Source organism: Herpailurus yagouaroundi, unplaced genomic scaffold (assembly GCF_014898765.1).
Source record: "Herpailurus yagouaroundi ecotype Mexico unplaced genomic scaffold, PumYag 222, whole genome shotgun sequence".
NCBI lineage: Eukaryota > Metazoa > Chordata > Mammalia > Carnivora > Felidae > Herpailurus > Herpailurus yagouaroundi.
Window position 1 is genome coordinate 6051460 of NW_024412453.1, and position 26988 is coordinate 6078447.

Sequence of the window (26988 nt, forward strand, 5' to 3'; positions counted from 1 at the left end):
TGGAAACCACAGGGAGAGGTCACCAGGGACCGAGGCTCCATGTGACGAGCACCAGGGTGAGAAAGGACAGGCTAATGATGGCCAAGTCGGCACTCAGCCTGGCCACAGGGAAAGAGCTGGAGAACATGAAGGGAAGAGAGAAGAAAAGGCAGTGGAAAGAGTTTTTCCCACCATGGCAAAAATAATTGGGACTACATCTGAGGTGGGTGTCTGCTGACATCATACAAATGAACAGATATTTGGGAGAATGAATTATTTTCCCCCCTGAAAGCCCCTAAGGTTTTAGGTCTGATTTCTATCACTGTATTCTGCTTTTCTCATGATAGCTAATATTTACTGAATGCTAACTATGTATCCTGTACAATGCTAATTAATTTACAAGATTCAGCTCATTTACTGCAGATGACAATCCTGCAGTGTAGTAAGTACTGACTGTCACTCCATATTTACAGAAGAGGAAACTAAGGCTCAGAGAGGTTAAGCCACTTGCCCACAATCACACAGCTCATGAGTGGCAGAGCTGGGACACAGCCAGGCCTGACCCCAGAACCTGAGCTTATCATAACCTCTCCCTTAGATCAGCTCTCCCACGGACCTTGCCTCCAGGATCTTTTCTCCTATGCCAGCCGGGCACCAGCATATGGTTTGGAGAAGCCAACTCCCGTAGACAGCTGTCTAGATGGTGTTGATGTTATAAATGGTATTATAAAAAATAAGGATAAGGCTTATAAATCAGGCAAAGGGAAGTTATGATTCTTGTGGACACTCTAATCTATCTTCCTATAATTGCCTGTATATGAAATGCCTGCATGAGGTTATCGGAGTATTCCCCGAATCGCCTGTGAAGGAAAGATTGCAATTTTAGCAACCCTTGTTACACAAACCAAAGCAATCTGTTCTACTTTGACACTCTGACACCCATGGCTGGCAAAAGGGGTGGAGGTAGGGATGGACAGGAGTTTGTGTACATTCCTGTACCAATGGGAAGTATAAAGGGTTAACCGTGAAACATCATCCGTGCAGATGATGCTCTGGCCTCTCACCAGGCTAAGGAAGCAATCTTTGGGATACTTACGGAGAAAACCACAGCTTCCCTTCTTTAAACCATCTTTAACCTTTAGTTCTAGAAACCCTAATTAAAAATCAATTCTGTTTTTTGTAGTAAATCTGACAGTAATTCTATCTCTAATGGCAGTGGCAAGATAAATAGTATGTCAGGTAAACTCAGCGGGAGAATGACATTTTCATTAGCAATTTACCGGGTGTGAAATTTCTACCATGATAAGGCATCCCTGAATAATACAGGGTAACTGTCCCCTTAGGATGACCATTCTACTAATTAATGGGGGACACTAGTGGGATTCAAGTCTCCTACCCAAATAATTTTAGTGCTCACAGCAGAGTTATTTTGTATGCACCTTGCACTGAGAAAATAAGTCAGGACCCAAAACAATAAACAAGCTGACATAACAAGATGATTGCAGCCTATTGCAGTCCAGAAAAATCTAATCTGGTCTCCTAACAGCATCACAATCTTTATTGTGACTGTATGGGTCCCAATTCATCAGCCCATTTCAGCAAGCTATCCCCGCCAGTAATCATTCACTTTCAGGGTAGCCTCTGAACAGGTATCGACTTTAGAGACTGGCAATTCATCCCCGGTTCTGCAGCCCCTCCATCCAGATTCTTTGGCAGTCTCTGAAGCAGGTTGGGAGAGAAAATTTTGGCCCATACATGCAGGACCTCCAGAGAGACTGTGAAGGAAGGAGACAAGGCAGGCAAGCAAAATTCTCCAGCTCAAAGCAAAGAGAGAATATGATACTGGCATCATATCCTGTCCCTGCTCTCATCCCAACACCACTCCCAGTGACCTAGGTGGGATCATGAAATATTAGGACTAAAAGGTATAGACAGAAGATGCTTACAGTTATTGAGGTCCTACCCTATGCCCGCTCTAGAGACTTTGGGCTCCCAAGGACTATTATGGAGGATTCCTCGGAAAATCTGTTATCAGGGATTCTGTAACTGCCCCATAATATTTTTTCCTTTTCAAGTAAACAGATAAGACCATTAGACTGGGAAATGTTCTTAACCAGAGATTGGACAAGGTCTCTGCACCCCTGCTGAACAGGGGCCTGCACACCTCCGCCACAGATGAGGGATACAGGTATGGAATGGTCAAGGCACCATGTTTGGGAATCCAGCTTGGTTCCTGTGTTTGGTATGCACATCTCCAAAGACAGATGGAACTTTGGGTCTTGGATATGGCAAAAGGAAGCTGTAATTGGAGTTTATCTGGGACTCATAATAAAATGTCAGGATACAGCCCTCCCCTTTGCTGGAGGGATCACTTGATACTTCAAGCAGTAGGCTCTGGTGTTGAAGCTGGTACAATTCTGAATGCTTTCCATCTGTACTTACCATTGGGGTCAATCATGTAGCTGGCACGCTAATCACTTTGCATGCTGTACCCCCACCCCCAATCTTTTGGTGGGCTCCCACAGAGCCTGCGGAGAGAATAATGAACCTGTGGTTGTGCCCCCTGACCACAGGTTGGGCCAAGGATAGAAATGAAGTCTAAGCCTAGATAAGCTTTAGAGATTGAGAATGTGGCTCAGGCACTCTATGTGGCTGCTAATGGGCACTGCACTGAAGAGCCACACAATTCTGAGACATGCATGGCTCAAAAAAGGCATCACTGATATGCAGAGAGAGAAAAAAGACGGGGCAGATAAACCCTCAGACACAAAGAGGGGACACACGTGTCCCCCTATCTAGCCATGCCCCTAAGGTAGAGCTATACACCAGGTCTCTTCGATTCCAGGTCCCTGGGAGACATGGCTGAAATCCCTGCCCTTGGATTCTGAATGACGTTCCATTGTTTTACTCAGTGTCCTTTAGTGGCAAGTCCCAGAGACAAGGGGGTGTACTGGCTTATAGTGCTGCCAGTACAGAGACAGATGACTGCAAGTGTTCAATGTCAACAGGGCTCTCCTTCTTTGTCTCCTGTTTCTGCCTTCCTCTCAGCTGGCTTCCTTCTCAGATGGGCTCACCAAATGCTCTCAGAAGTTCTGGCTTTGCAACCACAATGGAGAAAGTGCCCCCTCATTTCCAGTAGGTTTAGAAAAATTGGGAGACTGATGCTCATCGAATAGTTTAGGTCACAACCACCAAGGAGCTAAGCCACTGAGTGGAACATGTTGACCAATCAGTCCGTCCTTAGAAGTCACTGTGAAGAGGCATCAGCCCCACCCAAATCATGAGCACGAAGGGATAGAAAGCAAAGGGACACCACCCAAAGGCACACTGGGGTGTTGTTCCCAGAAGATGGATGTTGGGCAGGTAACAAGAAAGAATGTCTGCTATACCCTTGTCTCCCTTCAAAGAAACCCTTGTTTTAAGTTAGTCTGAGAAGATTCTGTTTCTCGTCACCAAATAGTCCTTAACTAAACATCTAGAAAAATGTGCAGGAAATGAAGATGAATAAGATTTCAGCTGTCAAAGACCTTACCTTTTTATAAGGAAGATAAACCCAATGTACATAAATTGTACATCACAAGTAAAAGCTTGTTTCAAAGGTACAAAGAATCCCAGAATTTCAAAGGCAATGACACTAAGGTAAGCAAGAAGTTTCTTTTCGATTTTTGTTTGGCTTGGGACGTAGGGAAAGAATGGCTAGGGTTTCAAATAGACAGGGAGAGTATTTCCAGTTAAAGAAAATGGTGTAGAGGTGCCTGGGTGGCTCAGTTGGTTCAGCATCTGACTTCGGCTCAGGTCATGATCTCACGATTTGTAAGTTTGAGCCCCGGGTCGGGCTCTGTGCTGACAGTTCCGAGCCTGGAGCCTGCTTTGGATTCTGCGTTTCTCTCTCTGACCCTCTCCCGCTCCCACTCTATCTCTCTCTCTCAAAAATAAACGTTAAAAAAATTTAAAAAAAAAAGAGAGAAAGAAAGAAAATGGTGTCATCAAATACCTAGAGGCTGAAAAGTACAAGAATAAGTTAAAAGCGTCAAGCTTACCCCAAGTATCTCCTCCAAGTAGCTCTCCCACCCAATGCCCCAGTGTCAGGCCTCGCCCAGACTCAGGACATCCACTTTTACTCCATTCCAATCATTTTCCACTTGCCAAGTAGAATGAACTTTTTCAAATGCAAATCTGGTGATAATGATACCCTCTTGCCTTTCCATGTTTCCCACTGCTCTGATGATCTAGATTAAAATTCTTACCTACTTTCCTTTCTTTGCACTCCAGCACAGTGGATGTTCTCTAAGTTATATGAATTTTCCAAAGACTCAGATATGCTGGGGAGGCCACCTGAAATGCCCCCTGCCCCATCTCAACCCCTTCATGTAATGATTAATTTATACCCTTCCTTCAGATCTCTACTTCAGGAAGTACAGTGTCACCAGGCTAGTTGAGATCTCCCTGTGATTCTCACACACTGTCACCCCATATTTAGCTTTATTTGCCTCATTTCAGTTAGTAAATTAAACTTTATTTGCATGATTATTTCACCAATGACTCTTCCTTCAAGAGTAGGTTTTCTCAGCCTTGGCTTTATTAACATTTTTGTCCAGATGATTCTTTGTTGTGTGGGGGACAGAGCTGTCCTGTGCATTAAAGGATATTTAGGGGCTCCTGGGTAGCTTAGTCAGTGGACATCTGACTGGCTCAGGGCATGATCTCACAGTGTGTGAGTCTGAGCCCCGCATCGGAGCCAGCTTCATATCCTCTGTACCCTCCCCTGCTTGCACTCTCTCTCTCAAAAATAAATAAAACATTAAAAATAAATAAAGAAGGGGCGCCTGGGTGTCTCGGCTGGTTGAGCGTCCGAATTCGGCTCAGGTCATGATCTCGTGGTTTGTGAGCTAGAGCCCCGTGTCGGGCTCTGGTGCTGACAGCTCTGAGCCTGGAGCCTGCTTCAGATTCTGTGTCCCCCTTTCTCTCCAACCCACCCCTGCTGGTGCTCTGTCTCTCTCTGTCTTTCAAAAATGAATAAGCATTAAAAAAATTTTTTTTAAATAAATAAAGGATATTTAGCAGCACCCCTGACCTCTACCCACTAGATGCCAGAAGCACCCCTCCCTGAGTTGTGACAACCAAACATGTCTTCATACTGCCCAAAGGTCTCCTGTGTGGATGGGTGGGAAGCAAAAGTGTCCCCGTTAAAAACCACCACTCCACAGCCTACTGCACTGGAAACTCCATGAGGAAAGAAACCGATCCAGTGTGCCTGGTAAATGTAGATACATGGTTCTCAATTTCAAGTGAACTTCAGAATCACTTAGGAAGCTTTAAAAAAATTATGATGCATGATCTACCCCATGCTAAGTAAACAGGACTCTCTGAAGGGAAGGGGTGGGGGGCGGAACTGAGGTCCAGGCCTCCATAAGAAGTTAAATCTCTTGTGCAGCTGGGGTTAATAATCACCAAAGTAGATGTCCGTTGCTAAACTCTTTACTTGATGAATGTAGGGGAGGAATGGAGATGGTAAGGGAGAAAGAGAAGGCAGGGAAGGGAGACAGGGAGGAAGTACAAGGAAGAGAAGCAAAGGAAGGAAAGAAGAAGGAAAGGAAGAAAGAAAACCAAAGTCTCTTGCTGGACTGTGACTCATAAGAGAAATCTGGCTATTAAGGCTGGAAACCTAGGCTGGGACCATATTTGAAGAGTTATGAATATTATGTTGTGATACTTGGGGTAGACAAAAGGAAGTCAATGAACACTGCAGAGCAAGGATGTTCAAGTTCAGTGTTTTAAGAAGGTAAATGGGTCGTCCAGCTCACACAAGGAATTGGAGTGAAGAGATCCAGAAATGAAATGAATTCTATGAAAAGATTTGGATGATGAGAAATAGAAAGGAAACAACAAATACCAAAGATTCTCTATGGGAAGAACAGACAGGTGATTACAGGTGATAAGTACAGGGCTGCCTTTGGGAATACAAGAGCCGCGTATCATTCTGCAGTTTAGTAAGGATGACAGATGTGGAAAAACAGGGACTAACGTGGCGTTACAAAAGACGAAGCCCAGGGTGCCGCTGGAGCATAAAGCAGGTACGTAACCTGGTCTCAAGGGTCTGACAATGCTTCTCAGAGAAGACCTTTCCACTGGGACTTCTGGGGTGAAGAGGTGGGGTCAAAGAGGGAGAAGGAAGGGAACTAGGAAAATACAAGTGGGTTAGGGCATGGCAAGAGCAAAGCAAAACAATGACAGCTGGACAGCTGAGGCAAGAAAAGTCCTGGATGATCGTGGAGGTCTTTGTAAGCCTCACTCAGGCTCTTAGACTTTACTCGAAAGTCAGGATAAGCCATGGTGAGAAGGGTTTTAAGCAAAGTAGCAATACCACGCAGATTTGTAGGTTTTTTTAGGTCCCATTTTGGCTATGGGGTGCAAAGGAGAAATGTGGAGAAAGAAAAAAGCCAGCAAAATGTTTCCAGGGCTTTAAACCCACTTGAGTGGGAGGAAGAACGGCCATATTAGCAGCAATGGGGAGAAGAAGCCAGTGACCAGAATTATGGGATAATAGGTATTCAAACATTTTCTTCCATTATTTCATAAAACCTTTAGGTTCCTTGCACAGAGTTCCCGTGTTGAGAAGAGTAAGGAAGAGCTTCCATTGTTACAGGTCCCACAGACTGTGCCTGGATCCTTTTTCCCCTATAGTGTTCAAATTTCAGTAAGAAGAAGTGCTTTAAATGAACCAAGACTCCTGACGCTGAGAAGCGATGAATCTCTCCCAGGCAGTATTTCTATATCCCTGAAGAATCTCAACAAACAAAGAACATGGCCTGTGGAACAGACCAACCCAATTTCCAAACCCTGCCCTTTAGCTGACCAGCTGGACAACTTCCTTAACTCATCTGAGCCTCAGTTTCCTCACCTGCAAATTAGGAAGACCAATACTTACCTGTGTGGATGTGAAAATCAAATGACAGATAACATTTGGACAGTGCCCCGAAAAGTGGTTGGCAGTAGAAAAAGGTTGATTTTATCTCCATTCAGAGAGGCATCCAGACTAGGTGGATTCATTGGCAACTTAAGCTATTCACTGCCATGAACTATTATATCATGAACAGCCATTTCCACAACGTAGCATTAATTCAAAATAGTACAGGCATCAATGTGATACATCGCATCAATAAGAGAAAGGATAAAAACCACATGATCATTTCAAAAGATACAGAAAAAGCATTTGACAAAAGTACAACATCCATCCATGATAAAAATCCTCAACAAAGAAGGTTTGCAGGGAACATACCACAACATAATAAAGGCTTTACATGAAAAACCCACAGCTAACATCACACACAATGGGGAAAAACTGAGAGCTGTCCCCCTAAGGTCAGAAACAAGACAACGATGTCTACTCTTACCACTTTTATTCAACATAGTACGGCAAGTCCTAGCCATAGCAATCAGACGACAAACAAATAAAAGACATCCAAATCATTAAGAAGCAAAACTTTCACTATTTGCAGGTGACACGATACTACATATAGAAAACCCAAAAGACTCCACCAAAAAACTACTAGAACAGATCAATTAATTCAGTAAAGTCACAGGATATACAATCAATATACAGAAATCTATTTCATTTCTATATACCAATAATGAAGCAGCAGAAAGAGAAACTAAGAAAACAATCCCATTTACAATTGCACCTAAAATAATAATATACCTAGGAGTAAACTTAAACAAAGAGGTAAAAGCCTGTATCTGAAAACTCTGAAACACTGATGAAAGAAATTGAAGATGACACAGAGAAATGGAAAGATATCCCATGCTCATGGATTGGAAGGACAAATATTGTTAAAGTGTCTATACTACCCAAAGCAATCTACACGTTTAATACAATCTCTATCAAAATACCAATAGCAGTTTTCACAGAACTAGAACAAACAATCCAATTGAAAATGAGAAGTTATGAACATACATTTCTCTAAAGAAGACATCCAGATGGCCAATAGACACATGAAAAGATGCTCAACATCACTCATCATCAGGGAAATGGAAATCAAAATCACAATGAGGTATCACCTTATACCTGTCAGAATGGGTAAAATCAAAAATTCAAGCAATAGCAAATGCTGGCAAGGATGTGGAGAAAAAGGAACACTCATGCACTGTTGGTGGGAATGCAAACTGGTGCAGCCACTCCAGAAGACAGTATGGAGAGATTCCTCAAAAAATTAAAAATAGAACTACCCTACGATCAGGAATCACACTACCCAAAGAATATGAAAACACTAATTCAAAGGGATACATGCACTCCTATGTTTATAGCAACATTATTTATGATAGCCAAACTACGGAAGCAGCTCAAGTGTCCATGGATAGATGAATCGATAAAGAAGGTGTGGTTATACATACAATGGAATATTATTCAGCCATAAAAAAGAATGAAATCCTGCCATTTGCAACAACATGGATGGATCTGGAGAGTATAATGCTAAGCAAAATAAGGCAGTCAGAGAAAGACAAATACCACATGATTTCACTCATATGTGGAATTTAAGAAACAAAACAAACAAGGAAAGAAAAGAAAGAGGGAGAGACAAACTAAAAAGCAGAAAACAAACAGATGGTTACCAGAAGGGAGGTGGGTGGCAGGATGGGTGAAACAGGTGAAGGGGATTAAGAGTACACTTATCCTGATGAGCACTAAGTAATGTACGGAAGTGATGAATCACTATACTGCACACCTGAAACACCTGAAACTAATATAACACTGTTTGTTAACTACACTGGAATTACAAAAAAAAAAAAAAACAAGAAACAAAAACAAACAAACAAACAAACCATAGTACAGGCAGAGGAGGCTTACTTGAAAGATTCTTCCCTTCGCTTAGGAGCTACAGATGAGTGTTCACAGAGTGGAGAAAAAAAAATTCAGGACTACAGGCAATAGAAATATTTGAATAACGGCAGAGCCAGAACATTTGTAGCAAGTCAATAGACCACTATTCTCTTCCCAGTAAATTCTCTGTCTTGAGCTTCTATAATATTGGCATCTTTGTTACGAAGCAACTTCTGATCTATTACTCTTATAAAGGCATACCGGATGCACTGGAAGGAGAATGTTGCTTTATTGCAAAGCCAGGGCCTTGTGTTTATGATTTACAGCATAGCGATGTGTACCTGCCCGAGATCCTCCACACTGGAGACAAATCATGCAAAGGAAATGAACTTATCTTGATGTCTGGCCTGTGTGTTCAGCCAGCACTCTTCAGATTGCGAAGGGCAGACACACAACTCAAAATGGCTTAAGGGAAAGTGGAATCGTAAGGATGTTGAGGAATCTCAGGAAACAATGGGACAACCAAGCCAAGGTAAAGGCAGGAATTCGGGGGAGCTCGTAGGAACTGTAAAACCAAGGATTCAAGACATACTGTGATTCTTTTCTTATTTCCTGTAGACATTTGTCTACGTATTTCCTTATTCTTCTCTCCCACTACCAATGGGTTTTCCAAAACAAAACAACAACAACAAAAAAAAACATTGGCCTCTGAGAACTCCTGAGTTTTTTACTTATGATGTCAGTCCTCCAAGGGATACTGAGCTCTTTCCTTTAGTGATGGTCCAAATGTCCTCATGAATGAACCCAATGTCTTAGCTTGGGTCAGGTGCCCATCTAGGGCCAATGAGCTGATTCCAGTACAGAGTAGTGTACTGTGATTGGTCCATTCTGGATCACATGCCTACATGGGGACCAATTACCAGTGGCTGGAGATGCAGGGAACATGGTCCCTCAAAAGGAAACCAAACAGAATTTGTAGGTGGAGGGGCAGTTTCCAGAAAAAGAGCAAGGCTAGACAGACAAAACCATGGGCGAACTCTACATTTCTCTCCTAGTGCTAAACACAGGGAGGGCATTTTGCTTCAAGTTTCAATTATTTGTTTATTCATCTCTTCGTCCTTCATGCATTCATTTGTTCAGACACCAAACATTTATTAGAGCTTTATCTGTCAGATCATAGCCATTTTCTGGGTTTCACAAGGAGCGAAGTGCCCCCCTCGTGCTGCTGAGACATTTCTAAAACACAAAGACTTTCACTCATACTCTTTAGTGCCTCTGTGAGAGAGGCACTCAGCCCCATTCAACTATGTACGGGAGCTTGCAGACCGCTTCATGCCAGTGATTCCTCCTGTTGAGAAATCCATTCTCTTTGAAACATTCAGCAATGGACAAATGTAACACAGATCATCCTAGTCTCTCAACAGTCAAACACACACTCCAGGATGCCCCACTTGACATTGAACAATCATCAGATTTTCCTCTAGGGAATAAAACATTTTGCTGGCCATGTTCACTCTACTGTATTGACTTCCCTCCTACAAGGAAACCTGTCGTGTAAAGAAACTTGAACTCAACTCTGGTACAAATTCATGTGTTTCTTTGTATAAGAGTTACCTCCTCTTTATCCTTGAGTTTTCTTATCTGAAAAGTAAACGGTTTAAATATGAGATAAATCCTTGCAACCAGTTTTGGGAGAGGAAAACCAGGTCCTAAATTTTAAAAACCTAGTTATCATGAAGGAATCTTTCCCTAAAATTCTAGGCTGTGCTGAAGGCCAACTTATTTTCTCTCTCTCTTTTTTCTTCCATCATAGTTCTGTGGTACAATCATTTTTTACTTCTCTGTGTTTCCTGCTACCCTATAACTTATAGAAAACAGAGACTAGCCCTTAGTCACTGTATTCCAAATGCTCGGCACAAAACTTGGCATATAACAGACACTCCATAAAAGTAAATGGATATATCAATGGATAGACAGATGGATGAAAGACACGTTGCATTGGCCAACCTCACTTGTCCACAGAGATCACAGTCTGCTTTGAGCAAAAGGGTGACTATGTTGACTTCGGCATTGGAAGCCTGCAGATTAGAGAACTCAGGCTGTCAGGTCACACAAAAGCTGGCAGAATTCACATCTCCTCAGATGTTCTCCTGAGCTAGATTCACAGACAATCGTGGTCTAGCAAGTACAGCAGAGACCTGAGGACAGGATACTCAACCCAGCATTAATTAGAGTGATTTGGCCTGCTCAGATGTTTTTTAAAAACAAATCTTAATAACATTTGCCAATCCCTGAGCCCTTATAGCTGGTCAGGCACCATCTAAGAGCTTTGAAAACATGATCTAAACCAATGGTCCTCCATCAGGGTGACTTTGCCCCCTGTGACATTTGGCAACGGCTGGACACAATTTTGACTGTCACTGAGGAAAGGGTCTGCTTCTGGAGCTAGTGGGTAGAGCCGAGGTGTTCAACTAAACATCCCTTGAAACACAGGATGGGTCCCGAAAACAACAGAGAATGGTTTAGACCCACATGTCAATAATGCCAAGGTTAAGAAATGCCAAGGTTGGGGCTCCTGGGTGGCTCAGTCTGTTAAGCATTCGACTTCAACTCAGGTCACGATCTCAGTTTGTGATTTCAAGCCCCGCGTTGGGCTCTGTGCTGACAGCTCAGAGCCTGGAGTCTGCTTCTGATTCTGTACTCCCCCGCTCCCATCTGTCTCTCTCTCTCCCTCCCTCCCTCAAAAATAAATAGACATTAAAACAACAACAACAACAACAATAATAATAAAAAGAAATACCAAGGTTAAGAAATCCTGATCTACAGCAATCCCTTCTACAACTCATTATTATTTTAAAATCATTATTATTATTTTCCTAATTTTACAGGAGAGGAAAATGAGGAATATGGAATACTATAGGTGCTTTGTGCCAGCAGCAGAGCTGGGATTTGAACCTCCTCCTCTGGGGTCTAAATCCTATGTTCTTACCATCTACCCTATAACTCTTGGCACGTCTTATCTGCAAGGTTGGACTAAGCAGGGAAATTTACGCTGCCAATCCTGTACCTACTTAATATGCTGGGACTTGACATTCTTCCTGCTGCTGCGACATCCGATTTTTACCTAGTTTCACATGAGAAACTAAAGATGTTACTTTGGCCAGAGCTGGGAGTATCTTTAAATTGAATCCAGTTCCTCCTATTGAAACATAATAACTTTTAAAGTAATCTAGTCTCTTCATTACCAGTGCTACATGCAGTTGTTGAAATCTCTTTTGAGTTGGTAGTTAAAAGGCCCAGCCATACATTTGTAACGTTATTGTTGTCGGCTAAAATGCTTAGCAACAACACAAACATCACTCAGAATCAAATTATCAGATGTACCGACAAGATGCTCCTCGATTTAATAGTGTGGTAAATGATGGCTTGGAGATGTTCTTTGAAGCTGAGGAAGCAAATGTGAAAGCTAATTCAATTCTCAAATGAATAAAAGTGAGAAACTGTTCTTATAAACCTGATATTACCAGAGATAGGGCCAGAGTATGCTGCTGCCTTGTGTGGGGGAGGAGAGAAGAGCAGGATTTATTTTATTTCAGATCATAAAGAGCTGGGCTCTCTGTGACCACACAGGTTTGACCTTGGGGGTGTGCGGGGAGAACCTGAGTAGGAGCAAGGGCTCATTTCCAACTCAGTCAAGAGGCTGCTTACTTCCCCATCGGTTCCCCTTGCAGCTGCTTGAGACAGGAAGGGGCCACTGGCCTTCAGGGAAATCAGATCTGTGTTGATGAGACTTTGAGAGCACAGAACAGCACTGCCTCAGAGAAAAGGGGATCCCAGATCACCTAGGCCAGTGGCCTTTCAATTACTCAGTAGGACCCTAGGTTTTCACAAAGGTATTTCAGGGGTAAGAGGAAGGAGGATTTGGAAGTGATTCATGGTCTGAAATTTGCTTTAATTTATCACATGAATTTATCACATGAATGTGTATCTTTTATCATAAAGGATACAAATGAAGAGCCAGATATAGAGATTTATAAGGTGACAAGATTCCAAAGGGTCCTGTGTGCAGGGGCTTCTGTCCCTGTAAAGGCTGGGGTGCACTACCCTTCCTGTACCTGTAAATGTTACCAACCAGGAAGCTGTCTTCTGGGTCTCCCTGTCCAGAGTTTTTGCCAAGGCTCCATTACCTGGACACGAGTGATGAAATCGTTGGTCACTAGGTTGAATTCAGTCTCCAGCTGTTTTTTCTTCCAGGAGGCCTGAGCAAGCCTGAGACTGAAGGGTCTAACCCTTTAAATCATGTGACTGGAGGGGCGACTGGGTAGCTCAGTCGCTTAAGTGTTCGACTTCGGCTCAGGTCAGAATCCCACGGTTTCTGAGTTCAAGCCCTGTGTCCGGCTCTGTGCTGACAGCTCAGAGCCTGGAGCCTGCCTCGGATTCTGTCTCCTTCTCCCTGACCCTGCTCCACTCCTTCTCTGTCTCTCAAAAATAAAATAAGCACTAAAAAAAATTGAAATCACAGGACTGGAAAGCACCTGGGGTCCAGCAAGAGTCACCTCATTACCATAAACTGTGGTGTGGTCAAAAGAGACCCCTCTTAAGAATAACAGAGACACCCCATCACTCAGGAAATCCCCAAGGTTTTGAAAGCTCTATGCCAGGACCTAGGGACAAAGGTCAGATTTCTCCTTTTGAAAATCATACCTTAGGGGCTGAGGTTGACCCCACAGCCCCTGCCTCCGTCACCCCAGCTGGCTGGGTGTCATCTGGGTGGTGAAATGGCAGAATATAGAGTCAGAGCAGAGGAGACCTAGCGACTGGTTACTTCACCAAAGTAAAATGAGATTCTGATGATAGGGACCCCAAGTACTTGGTGATTCAGCTGATCTGGAAGCTTGGTCTCTAACCCTGAACTCTCTGAGTATTCTCTGGAGGGTTCCATGTTTCTTTCCTAGGGGTCCTATGACCAGTTATCACAACTGTGGCAGCTTAAAACAGCACACATGGGTTATTATCTTTCCCACCTGAAGGTCAGAAATCTGAAATGGGTCTTGCAAGGGCTGTGTTCCTTATGGAGGGAGAATCTGTTTCCTCACCCTTTCCAGCTGCCAAGAGATCACCTACACCTTTTCATCATGACCCCCTTCCTTCATTTTCAAAGCCAACAAGGTAGCATCTTCAAGTCTTTCCTTCTCTTTCCCTCTGATTCCTTCATTGCAGGGCCTCCTGCCTCACTCTTAGAAAGACCGTGTGATTTCATCAGCCCCACCAGGGGCATCCAGAATGATTTCCCCCTCAAGATCCTTAACTCGATATTATCTGCAAAATCCCATGTGCCTGAAGGGAACCCATTCACAGGTCCAGGGATCTGAACATGGACATCTTTGGGAGGTCATTCCTCAGCCGGCCACAGACCCATCCTTCCTTCATTGCTGGTGTCAATCTGCTACCCTCAGCCCATGCCCTGCACCACACCCTCCTGGTGACTTCTGTTTGGAGCAGGGGACCATATCTCCCTTTCTCACAGCTCATTTCTCCAGTGGCCCTTCCCAGTCTTGTTCAGGGATGAGGAACTGTCCTCTGACCACTCGGGGCCATGTTTACTCGAGGGGAGAGAACTCCTTGGAGGCTGATTGACCCCTGTGTGCACCTCTGTTGGGTCGGAGTGCTCTGTGCCTGCTGGGTCTGTGATGCATTCCTGGCCACCCTACCCTGGGGGTGGGACTGGATGTTCATAAATATTGTTCAGTCATTCTGCGTCCCCCAGCGCAGCCCTTAGGAGAGAGCCCTAAGAGGCCAAGTCTGTATTTTTCCAGTGAAATACACCGGCACTTTATTTACTACTGGGACAGTGTTTGGCCATCCTAAAGAGGTAGTTGCGAACCTACCTGTCCTCTCCCATCGCCCTCTGGTTTGCTGTATGACGTCAAGGAATTTGCTTCCTTCTCCTCCTTTTCTAAGAAAAAGCTACAGCAGCTCGAATGAGAAATGTCTTTATTCCCATGTTGCTGTTTAAGTCAGTAATTTTCAGCCCCCAGGGGGTTTTGCACCCCAGGGGACATCTGCACCCTGACCCTTGCCCAGGGGACATTTAGCAGTGTTTGGAGGCATCTGGTTTTAACAACTTGGGAAGGGGGCTGCTACTGGTATCTAATGGGTAGAGGCCAAGGACAGAGCTAAGCCTCCTCCGGTGCACAGGCCCCTCACTCCCAACAAAGAATTCTCTGGCTCAGAATGTCAACAGTGCTACAGTAAAGAAACCCTGACTTAGCCCCAAAGGAGAGGGAAGAGATACCAATAACTGGAGTGGCTTTTTCTCTCTCTGTACAGATTTACTTGGTCCTCTACATGGGATGGGGAGTGAGTAGTCCTATTTTTCAGAACATGGGACAGTTACTGAGGCTCATGAATACGCAGGCAGGGTCTTCATGCTTCCAGAGCCTCAAAACCAAAAACCAGCCTACTTCCTCTGGTGTCGTCTCCCTCAGACACAGCATGTCTCCCTCCCGCCTTGGTGCCAACTCCTGCAGCAAAAATAACAAGCAGGACACCTCTGCCGGGGGCAGGAGGAAGGCAGTGACACAGCCTCTCGTGGATTACTGAGGCCTGTCCCTAAAGCACGTGGGAGTGTGGACTCTCAACCGGGTCTGAATGCTCTGCATGTTTTCATAGACAAGAGATGCGTCCTTTTCAAGGTTGCCATTTGGGGTGGGAGGCCCTAATACAGTTTCACCCCATGATGAGGATTTGGTGGTGATGGGGGGAGGGGGTGGGGGGTGGGGGAAAGGGTGCAAATCATACATAAAGCTCAAGGTCCCAGTTCTTTGTGTAAATCTCTGGTAGCCAGGGCAGAGGGGGTGGGTGGGGAAGAAGAGCCTTTTAACTTTGAATACTTCACATTTGGCTGCCTTGGTGACTGGGTATGAGGCGTAGATAACCAGGATAAACCCTCAAGGCTATTCCTTGGTTTTTACTACCCAGGCCATATGGAGGGCAAGGCTCTGGGCAGAGCCAGGGGAAGCTCTCTTCCAAACAGGTTTTCTTGAGGTTTTGTTTTTTGTTTGCTTGTTTGTTTGTTTGTTTGTTTCCCCTCAAGTAAGGCTGTCAACCACAGGGCCTTGGGTCAACCAGCAGATTCTGGTGAGCAAGACTCCTCTGGACTTTATGTCTGCTTAAACTGAGTGACTGCTATGTGGGGAAGCCAGGTCCTCGGCCGGCAGGGAAACAAATGGCCACAAGGAATTTTTACATTATAGTGAGGCAGAAAAATCCTTCTTCCTAAGACAGAAAAAAATAGGCCACTGTTTCCTGTTGAGCAGATAAGTTATGTTGTTATATAAGTTATGTGGTTGCAGAGGATTTTAATTCTTCTTTAAATGCAAAGAAAAACAGTAATTTTTGAGATGGCTTCATTGATCAAAAAATAACTACTGGCTGCAAACATTTATTCACACCACAAAAGGCATAAGCCTTCTTTATCTTAACAAGAATATTATCTTGTTACAGTTAATAGTTATTGAACTGCCTATTATGCTCCAGGCACTGTTTATGGGCACTGCCAATACATTATCTAACTTAATCTTCACCCTAATCCTCAGCCACAGGTCCTGTTACTGCCTTGACTTCATAGATAAAGAAAATGAGGGTCGGGGGGGGGGGGGTAAAGTAACTTGCCCAAGGTCACACAATTGATCAAGTATCACAGAAGGAATTTTGAACCTGAATATGGGACCAAGCTTTTCCTCTTAACCACTGTCCCATAGGATGTTTACCCAGATGGATCCTCCATATTTTCACATCCAGACCCTGTCTTAGGAGTGACCAGAACCTCACTACAGTTCTCCTTTTCTTGCAATGTCTTTGGTGAGTTTTGGTAGCAGAATAATCTTAGACCCATACAATGAATTTGGCAGTGCTCCTTTCTCTTCAAAAAAAAATTTGTTTTTGGAAGAGTTTGTGCAGAACTGGTATCATTTCTTTCTAAAATGTGTGGGAGAGTTCACTAGCATACCATCTGAACCTAGAGTCTTCTCTGTCGGAAATTTTTTAAACTTTTTTTTAATGTTTATTTGTTCATTTTCAGAGAGAGAGACAGAGAGAGGGGAAGAGACAGAATCCCAAGCAGGCTCTGCACCATCAGCACAGACCCCACGTGGGACTTGATCCCATGAACCGTGAGATCACGACCTGAGCTGAAACCAAGAGGCAGACACTTAGCTGACTGAGCCCCCTCAGGTACCCCCTTTGTGGGAAATATTGAAGCTACAATTTCATTTTAATTGATACAGCACTGTTCGAGCTATCTGTTCCACTGCAAATGAGCTTTGGTGGTTTGTGTCTTTCAGGGAACCAGGATGTTGAATTTGCAGACACAAAGTTGTTCCCAATATTCACTTTATCATCCTTCAAGTACCTGTAGAATCTGTAACGAGATCACCTTTCTCATTCCTGATATTGGTATTTGTGTCTTCTTTTTCTTGTCAGTCTGATGAGATGTTTATCAATTGGATTGATGATATTCTCAAAGAATCACCTTTTAGTTTTACTGGTTTTCTTGCTTTTCTCTGTTTTCTAGTTCATTTGCTTATTCTCTGATGTATATACTGTATGTACTGATTTCTTACAGTATTTCTTCTGCTTACTTTGAGTCTAACTTCTCCTTATGTTCTATTTCAAGGTGCAAACTGAGATCATTCATTTCAAACCATCCTTTTTCTCTAATATAGGCTTTAATACTACAAATATCTGCCTAATTACTGCTTTCACAATACTCCAGATCTTCCCATGTACAGTGTTTTCATTTTCATTCAGTTCAAAATACTCTGCAATTCCCCTTGACCCATGGTTTACTTAGAAATATGCTGTTACGTGTCCACAAAATTCAGAGTTTCCCAGAGATCTGTTATTCATTTCTAATTTAACTACAGGGGAACTTGTGTTTTGGTCCCGGATATGGTCTATATGCTCAGTGTTCTGTGTGGACATTCAGGGCACGGCAGAAGGAACGCGTGATTCTGCTGTTGTTGGGTGGAGAGTGTTCTGTGAATGTTAATTCAGTGCAGTTGGTTCAGGGTGTTGAAGTCTTTCTGTATCCTTGCTGATTTTCCATTCATTCGTTCTATCAGTTACTGAGAGAGGAGCTGGGACTTTCTAACTGTAATTGTGGAATTCTTTCTCTGCATTTCTCTAAATGTTTGGTTCATGTCTTTCCAGAATCTGTCACTGGGTGCACAAATGTCCTCTAGAGTAATTGCCCCCTTGTATTATAAAGTAACCTTTATTCTTTGCTGTGAAATCTATTTTCTCTGATACTAATATAACAGCTCCAACCCTTCATAAAAATAGTGTTAGCATGGGATATCTTTTCCTATCTTTTTAGGTTTAACCTATTTCTGTATCTGTATTTAAAGAGCATTTCTTATATTTCCAACATATAGTTAGGTCCCGATTTTCTTTAAAATCCAAACTGACCTTCTTGTCTTTCCATGAAAATCTATTTAAATGCCATTTAAATTTAATATGATTATTAAATACAGTTAGATTCATGTTGATCATCTTCAATTTGTTTTTCTTTTTTAATTAGGTCCATCTGTGTGTTTCCTTTCTGTTTCTTCCTTATGTTGGATTCAGTATATTTTACAATTTCTTTTTTTCTAATGGTTTTATTGAGATAGGATTCACGTACCATGAAATTCAGCCTTTTAAGTGCATGACTCAGTGGGTTTTAGTAAACTCAGAGTTATTCATCACTACTATCTAACTCCAGAATGTTTTCATCAACCCAAAAAGAAAGTCATTCCCACTAGGCACTCTACACACCCTTACTCCTCCCAGTCCTTGGAAACCACATTCTACTTTCTGTCTCTATGGATCTGTTTGTTCAGGACATTTCATATAAATGGAACCATGAAATATGTGATCTTTTGTGATGGGTTCTCTCACTCAGCATAATGTTTTCAAGGTCCATCTATGGTAGAGCATGTGATCCCTTCCTTTCTATAACCGAATATTACAGGGACAGATACACCACATTTGACTCTCCCATTCATGAGCTGATGGATACTTGGGTTGTTTCAATTTGGGGGCTAATGTATGTAGAGCTTCTGTCAACATTTATGAACACACTTTTTTATATCTTCAAATCTCTTGGATACATACCTCGGAGGATCACTGCTGTCATACAGTAGCCATGTTTAAGCTTTTGATAAATTACCAATCTGTTTTCCAAAGTGCCTGCACCATTTTACAGTCCCACTGATAACACACTAAAGTTCCAATTTCTCCACATCCTTGCTAACCCTTGTTATTATCTGTCTTTTTTATTAGAAACATTTTAGTAAGTGTGCAGTTGTATCTCATTGTGGTTTTCTCTTGTATTTCTCTAATGACTGATAATATTAATGTGCTTATTGGGCCATTTATCTTCTTTGGAGAAATGTCTATGAAAATCTTTTCCCCATTTTTAAATTGAGTTTCTTTTTATTACTGAGTTGTAAAAGTTCTTTATATACTATGGATCCAAGGTCCTCATCTGATATATGATTTGCAAATGTTATTTTTTATTATGGGGGCTGCCTTTTAACTTTTTTCATGTTGTCCTTACAAGGTACAAAAGTTTTAAATTTTGATGAAGTTCAGTTTGTATCTTTTTTCTTGTCATTGTCATTTTGTTTTAAAGTCACAACAAGCAGGCTTTGTCTAACAGAAGGTTACAGAGATATATTCTTGTTTTTTTTTTTTCCCTAGGAGTTTTATAGTTTCAACTCTTACATTTAGTTTGATGAGACATTTCGAGTTAATTTTTGATGTGAGGTAGGGATCTAGTTTCATTCTTGTGAATATATAGTTGTCTAACATCGTTCGTTGAAAAGACTGTTCTTTTTCCCCATTGAATTGTCTTAGCACCTTTGTCAAAAATAATGGGACCATAAAAGTAAAGGTATATTTCTGGACTCTCAATTCTATTTCATTGATCTATAGGTCTAGCTGTAATACCAGTACCACACTGTCTTGATTACTGCAGCCTTTGAGAAAGTTTTGACATTGAGAACTGTAAGCCCAACTTTGTTCTTTTTAAGATTGTTTTGGATATTCTAGCTCATATAGGTTTTCAGGTCAGCCTTTCAGTTTTTTCAGAAAAAAAGTCTGGCCATGATAGTCGATTAAAGACTGAACTAAATCTGTAGACCATTTTAGGGAGTGTGGTAAGTATAGGGATAACCCCCAAGAAGACATCCTTGTCCTAATCTCCATAACCTGTGAATATGTTACCTTACACTGCAAAAGGGTTACTGTAGATATAATCGAGGAAGTTAAGGTGATTCTGGATGGTCCTGATGGATCCAATGTCTGTCATAAGACGAGGAAAGGAGCGCCACAGTCAGGAAAAGAGATTTGATGGGAGAAGTGGGTTGTGGAGTAATGTGGCCATAAGCCAAGGTCTGTGGACAGCCAGCCACTAAAGTCAGAAGCAGACTAAAAAAATCTTAAATGGAACTTGAAATGGAGGATATGAAGATAAGCAAAAACAACACGGTGATCTCTGCTCTTGTGGAGCTTACAGACCTTAATCAAATAAACTTACCTAGAGAAAGTGCTACAGAGACATGAGAGCTTGTAACAGTGGTCTTGGGTCGAATATCTGGGGGGGCGGGGAGGAGGTGACACTGGAATTGGTCTTCCAGCCGAAATAGGAAAGAAAGAGGAGGCGTTCATTCAGCGAAACAGGTGAGGTGAACACTGCGGGCAGAGGAAACGAGTACACAAAAGCCAGGAGCCCAAAGCAGACCAAAGTCCTGGTTCTAGAGTTTGGGCTCAGGGCATGCTGGGAAACTGGAGCCCAGGCTCCTCCCTCGGCCTGTCTCTCACCATCACCATGGAGCCCTTGGCATGATGCTGGAGTCAAGTTGGGAGCTCCTCTGCCTGCTTTTGGAAGACAAATGTCTCCCGCTATCCTTTTGTGACCCTCCCATCCCCACCATAGAACACTGTCGGCCACTCAGCAGGTCTCACAACTGCCTGGCTTCCAACATGCTGTTCCCTGGACCCCAGAGTGTGAACTGACCAGGCTCCGGGGCACACTGGTTCTCCCCTAATTAGCTAACACACCTGTACCGCCGTGGCTTCTCCTGAGCCTATGAGGCCACTAGAGGTAGCATTAATAGGCCTGGTATCATAAGTCACTGCCAGGCAAGCTGAAGGTAATTAATTCTAACGCTGGGAACTGCTTAAGACTAATTCCACTAAAACTATATTGTGAAACCAGAACACACACACACAGTCATACTATCACTTGGCAACTTCCTACACCTGGTGCTTTTTATTACATGACCCCATTTACTCCTCGCGACTGGCCTATCCATTAGGTACCATCGCTCTTCCCAATTTACAAGTGTCTAAGGAATGGAGAGAGGGCTGCAGAGTCACATGGCTTCAGTGCAGGAGCCGGGATTGGTTCTCATGTCCAAGCTATAACTGAGCCCATGTGCCTTCTGGTATCCTCCCTGAGCTACGCTTTTGGTACTCTGAACTATATGGTACTTATGCGAATAACTTAAATAAAAATTAAAAGAACCCTTCTTTTTATCAGAGATTTGATGCAGCGAGCTTTTATAGCTGTCGTGTTTTTTTGTTTGTTTGTTTTTAAATTGCATGGTCTCTTGTCTAAATAAAGTCCTGTGGTACTTAATGCATGTCCTGGCATTACTGATTCTCTGGTCTAAGGGCAGGACTGGGAGTGTCTGTCCAGAGCCATCTGCCTCCCAGAAGACCTCATAGGAAAAAAAGGTACAGACAGTAACTTGCTGATCCTAATTGCTTTGCCCGCTATACATGTCTCAGATCAAATACTATTTTGTCCTCTTTTTCCCCTTTAGGGGGGAATTAATTAAGCTCTAATTACACCGACAGAAAAAATAGAAGCTACAATAAAATTATTTAAAAAAAAAAAAGCTATTAACAAGGTCTGAGCACAGAGCTTGTTATAACCCGGGGAATGAGCCTCATTTGAATTTTATGGCCTTTCCATTTACATTTTTTTATTAAACCTTTTCTTACAATCCTCAATATGTCTCCTTTCCATGGTATAATCATCCTCGGGAATTTTCAGGTGTTAAATTAGATACTTGGGGGCTCCCTAACTCTTCCTGCATTTAGTAGGAGCATGGTGTGTATTCCATGAGGCAGATTAATAATAATTTTTTAAAGTGATTTGAAAGTTCACACCAAGTTTTTTCCATCTGGAAGGAAGTCAGACTTGCGGAGCCCCTCTGGTCCAGGCAAATTACAGGGGAGCAAAAGTTACTCTTGTTAGAAATTTTAAAAGTGTATTGCGATCAGGATGTCTCGCTGCAAAAGACAAAGCCGATTCTTTCTCCTGTCAAATGGAAAGGCCACACAGACAGGGCTGGGCTGAGGGGAAGCTGGAAAGGATCTTCCTATGAGGAGGAGCAGGAGAGGTCTCCTTACCCTGCATTGCCACCCACCGCTGCCGACTGTCAGAGCTTGAGAGGATGTCAGGAGACGTGAGGTGCCAAGGCACACGGTGAGCGGCAGACCTCTATGTCACTCAGACCCTGGACCTGTTCTACCACACATGGCTGGGTCACCTGGGTAGGGCCTTCAGAATTCTGATTCTCAATCCCTAGGCTCGATCTCCTGAATCAGAACATCTAAGGGTGGGAACTTGGAATCCTATTTTTCAACTGCCTCCAGGGAGATTCTGATGACTAGCCAGGCATGGGAGTCCGATTAAAATGTCAAGACCAGATGAAAAATACACATTTTCAGGGAAGAGAAATGCACTAGGTGTCCCAAATAGCAGAGAAGAATGAAACATGCTCCCAAGAGGTTGGAACTTACAGCCTGGGTGGTTCCCACAGGGGAATTTCTTTGAGATCTTCTCATTTATCCTAAAAATGATGTAATTGTGGATTCCACTTAATAATAAGCATTATATAACGGGGTGTGTGTGTGTGTGTGTGTGTGTGTGTGTGTGTGTGTACATACCCCAGATATTAGTTGATTCCAGAATATCTGTTCATTTCCTACAACAGCCCATGCTCTAGCCAGTGGACTTACATAAACTGCCCAGGATTTCGGAAAAACCTGGTGGGGTAGGCGTGAGTGCTCATATCCTTAGGTTCACCTCTGGGCCTTAAATTGTTTCTCCCACCACACTTGTCTCGGGATCCTTTGATCACCCCATGGATATCATCTCTACATTTTGATGCACATAAAGTGATCAATACTTGATTGCCACTAAAATCCACTCCCATAGGCACACGCTAACGGTGATCATTTGGGGACAACAAGGGACGAATGCATGCAGGAGGGGCAGTGATGTGCTGGCCCTGTCTCACACAGCCTTGCGAGATCCAGCTATTAAAGTTTCAGGGGTTTTGCAATCTGGTGGTTAAACACAGCCGTTATTAAATATTAAGTAATACAAACACAATTAAATAAACCATATGATTAATAAAGGTAATAAATATTAAAAACGTTACTTACTATTTCACTACGTTTTATTATCTGTGCTGTTGGAGTTATTTGCCTACTATATTTGTGTGGCAGAAATACCATAAAAATGGGCTGGTAGTGCATTTCTTCCCAATTCTGTGTTTACTGATTTCACACTGATAAAATGAATTGGCTGTGAGAGGAGTATTTATACCACCTAAAGCAGCAAAGGCTACAAATCAAGGCTTGATTTATTGTTTTGTTAATTATCTGGACTTTAAACATAATGGAAAATATGTTAATAATGCCAATTAAATTTCAGGGTGTCATATCTGTGACGAGCACAAAAAGTTGAATGAATTTTTTTTCAGTGTTTGATAATCGCTACCCAGTTCAGCAAAACAGTCCCTCACATCACTGACAAATGAAGTTCTGACTTGCGTGTCTCCCTTGTTTCTCTTCCATCTTATTCAACAACATAAATGAAAATATCAGCCAACATTCATCTCAGAACTACACTCGTAATCAACTATTTATTTAGAGCCCGATTTTGTCAAATCATGGTTGAATTGCAAGCACAGATCAGCTATAGATACAGGAATTCTGCAAAATTCAAGGAAGCATTTTGTGGGAATCAATCAGCTATATGGGAAAGAATAGTGTATACTTTGCTATCATTGTAAATTGTATGCTACATATTCTTCTGTATCAGTAAAATTTAAAATATACTTATATATGGTTCCCAGAGACCTAGTTGTTAAACATTCACCAGCCTACCACTAAGAAGGGGTTTATATATGGGCGCCTGGGTGGCTCAGTCAGGTGAGAGTCCAGCTCTTGGTCTTGGCTCAGATCCTGATCTCACGGTTGTGGGATCAAGCCCCACATTGAACTCCACACTGAGTCCGGAGCCTGCTTGGGATTCTCTCACTCCCTCTCTCTCTCTGCCCCTCCCCCATTCATTCTCTCTCTCTCTCTCTCTCTCTCTCTCTCTCTCAAAATAAATAAATAAAAACATTTAAAAAAGGGGTTTATATCATAACCCTAAACACAAGTGAACAGTAAATATCTATCTATCTATCTATCTATCTATCTATCTATCTATCTATCTACACTTCCTCCCTTCAGAATGGGTAATTCTTCTCCCTACTTCTCTATCTGTGCAAAATGAAATGCTTTTCTAAATCTCCTACAAACCTATTCAATCATCTCTTTCGCTGGAGTATTGAACATTTGTGGGTTACCACCCAAACATCCTTGTCCCTTTCTCCCATAAATAGCATCTCAGAGGAATGCCCCTCTCCCTCCTTCTCAGTTTTATTGTTTGGGTAGAATTAACTGCCCAAACTACAGCAGTTGGCTGTGTTTGGCTTAAGCTAATCAGTGAGTCCTAGCTTCCTGGACAGAGTGATTGGTTCAGAGTTGAACACAAGACCCAATTTCGGCCAATGAGAGAGAGGTAATCCCAGGACTTAAGGAGGAGATGGCAGAAAAGATATGCTCCTTTCCTCTGGACAATGTATTTACTGCAAGATGAGAACTACTTCGGCCATTTTATTATCACAGGGAGAGAGGTCAGAGCCGGGGAAGGAGAAACTACCAGACCCGAAGATGAAGACAAACAAAATAGAAAGCAAAGAGGATACATAATACCTGGGTCCTTAATACAATCATTTGAGCTACTAGATGAAGCCCTATCTAAAACCAGATCTTCCTGCTTTTTAGTTACAAGAACTAAGAAATTCCTTTTGTTTTTGAGGCCAATTTGTGTTGATTTTTCTGTCACTTTAAACCAAATATACCCTTAACTTCTATTATATGTTTTGGCTCCTTATGTCAGGGGCCTCACTTTCTACCCCAAGGCTAAAAAGCCCCTTGGGTAAACACAGGTATTTACTTTCCTAACAGAAACTCTCTTGAAGCTATTAAGATGAAAAAAATTAACTTAGCACATAAAGGTAGTGTTTGTAATAATTTGCAGTCACGCCAAAAGAACATTCTAGAAAGTTGCACCATAGTTATTCCACAGCTTCTGAGTCCTTGCTAGCAGAACCCTGTACTTCAGTATAGGATACCACAGTACTGCGTACTTCAGATTTAGAAGCCTCACACTACAGCATGAAGCCACAACTCGCATTTCAGAAAGTCAACCCTTGGTTGACTATTCACATGTTGTATGCTAATCACAAAGTAGGACGTGGAGAGTTTTAAGTAGAACGCAGTAATATGAAGGAGGTGAAGAATAAGGAGGGGGAGGGGGAGGAGGAGAGGAAGAGGAGGAGAGGAGGAGGAGGAGGAGAAACAGGAGAGGAGGAGGAAGGGGAGGAGGAAGGGGAGGAAGAGGAGGGGAGGAGGAGAATAGTAATAGCAAAAACCTATGTGGTGCTTGCTATGCGCCAAGCTCTGTGTTAAGTGTTTTCCATAGATTAATCCTCACTGTCATCCTAGGAGATTGGCATCGGCCTCCCCCATTTATAGGTAAAGAAAGAGAAATGCTTGTGGAAGGTGACGCACATTTGTTCCTGAGTCTGTGCTCTAGCCAGTTGTATTGCCTCTCCACTCTGTGCTTGGGAGAAAACCGAGGGGAAATGGACATGTATCTGGATCTCAGTCACAGGAACAGGTGAGCTCAGGTATGGAGCCACCTCTTAGGCTTTCAGAATGGCTGCACAGTCCCAGCATCCTCAACAGATGCCTAACCAGTGCGAGCAAAAAGACCAAATGCAATTCATGCCTGAAGAGGAAAGGAGGCAAAATCAGAGGGGTAGCCAAGGGCACAATTTCAGTGGAGCAAGATAAGGCCATCCACAGCCAAGGATCAGAAGTCAGAAAGATGTGGAACATGCCAGCAAGTGGAGTGAGCAGGTTGAGGACGCTGATTCAGAATGGAGATCACACACAATGAGAGGGTATCAAAGGATGACTTCAGGTATCACAGTAGGAAAAGTCCAATGGTTGAAGGCCACGTGCTTAGACACGGGTTTAGCACCAGACAGTTATCGCCACAATAATGTTACGTCACAAACCATGCCAAAACTCAGTCACATATGACAACAAGCATTTATTTCTTGTTCACAGATCTGTGGGCCAGCTGGGGTTCAGCTGATCTAAGTTATGCTTTGCTCCAAGCTGCAAGCTGAATTCAGGTTATTAACCACAGGTCTCTTATCCTCGTTGGACCAACAGACACGTCAGGGCAGGTTTATGCCACAGCAATGACGAAAGCATAAGACAGTAAACCCACTCAGACAAGCACATATCAAGTCTCCATTCATACTATCCATTGGCCAAGGCAACTCACGTGGCCCAAAGACAGAGGGTAGGGGAACACTGCTCACCGTGTGACTATGGCAAGGGGGTGGGTGCCTAATACCATTCTAGGGGAGGGAATAATTAAGACAAATAATCACATCTACTACAAACCCCAAAGATCAATTAATTGTGTTTGCTTTATAGGATATAGGGATCTGCCCTGAAGAGTGAAGTAAGGTATGAGATAGTGCCCTTGGCATTAAAGAAGGAAAATGGGGAAGAGCCCAAGGAGGTGACCAGGCATATGAGAGACTACTGGAGGCGAATGGGGGTGGGGTGCTTTACCCAGGCCTTGATGAACATAGGCAGATAAGACAGGCCACAGCTCAGTGGGAAGACTCACACCAGGCTCATCTATCAAAACTTCACTTCCGGCACCAATTAAATCAGGATCTCTGGGTAAGGAGAATGCCTGGACATTG

The 26988-nt window shown here is 42.9% G+C and overlaps 1 long non-coding RNA gene across 3 annotated transcripts; it reads left to right on the forward strand.

Moving 5' to 3' along the window:
• Positions 1–7: 7 nt before the first annotated feature.
• Positions 8–26988, forward strand: LOC121019467 (uncharacterized). 3 transcript variants are annotated; one of them, XR_005785599.1, is made up of 3 exons: positions 8–202; positions 2055–2167; positions 26711–26988. It is a non-coding gene; the product is annotated as an uncharacterized LOC121019467 (long non-coding RNA). The 3 variants fall into 3 exon arrangements; XR_005785598.1 differs by lacking the exon at positions 26711–26988 and adding an exon at positions 2988–3406; XR_005785597.1 differs by lacking the exon at positions 26711–26988 and adding an exon at positions 3044–3406.